The 651-nt window shown below is 51.5% G+C and overlaps 1 protein-coding gene and 1 long non-coding RNA gene across 2 annotated transcripts in view; both read left to right on the forward strand.

Moving 5' to 3' along the window:
* LOC119587013 (rho GTPase-activating protein 21-like) overlaps positions 1-651 on the forward strand; it is a gene marked incomplete at its 5' end in the record, with an annotated part of 201,687 nt that overhangs the window by 179,360 nt on the left and 21,676 nt on the right.
* LOC119587016 overlaps positions 35-651 on the forward strand; it is an 8,331-nt gene continuing 7,714 nt past the window's right edge. The window contains exon 1 of the long non-coding RNA XR_005229987.1: positions 35-214. This is a non-coding gene — a long non-coding RNA (uncharacterized LOC119587016). The remainder of the gene's footprint in view (positions 215-651) is intronic.

Below are 651 nucleotides of genomic sequence, written 5' to 3' on the forward strand. Positions count from 1 at the left end.
TACATGAACGAGGGAGCTGGTTGTTTTGTACAAGTGCATGAGGCTAAGGGAGTGCCATATCGGGCTAGGTAAGACCGAGGAGCACAGAAGGGACCAGGAAGGGGCAGGTCGGGGCCAGGTCTCGGGGCAGGTGAGCGGGCAAGCGGAGTCGCGGGCAGGAGAGGGCCGGGCAACAGTGTGGTGCGCGCGGTCGCGGAGGGTAGAGCGAGGGACGGTGCGTGGCGGGGTCAGCCGTGGTATTCGACATACCTCGTGCCCCTTTTGTAGGGCTTGGGCCGCGCCTTTAGATAGTGTCCGTCGATTTTCTTGTGATATCGTTAACCTGCTGAGGAAAGCAGTTCAGAAAATATTAAGCTCGCGACAGTGTGTACTTTCTAGCGTTTCTGCTATCGGTGCTTCGATTATGGGAATGATATCGTTGATAGATACTCAGTGATTGTTCAAAAGTGGCGTTTTCGCTAAAGAAAAAAATGGAACTGTTTGATCAATGAAAATTATGGAGTAGAAATGTGGATTGCGATGCGCATTCTCTCTCGAGAAGCAGGCGTGGGATCTCCGTTGACTTATCTAGCCAGGACGTTGGGTAACGAGTGATATTTTATATTGAAGTATGCAGAGATAAAACTGAGGAGCGTCTGTTGGTGGTATGCG

Source organism: Penaeus monodon, chromosome 22, assembly GCF_015228065.2.
Source record: "Penaeus monodon isolate SGIC_2016 chromosome 22, NSTDA_Pmon_1, whole genome shotgun sequence".
NCBI classification, from domain to species: Eukaryota; Metazoa; Arthropoda; class Malacostraca; order Decapoda; family Penaeidae; genus Penaeus; species Penaeus monodon.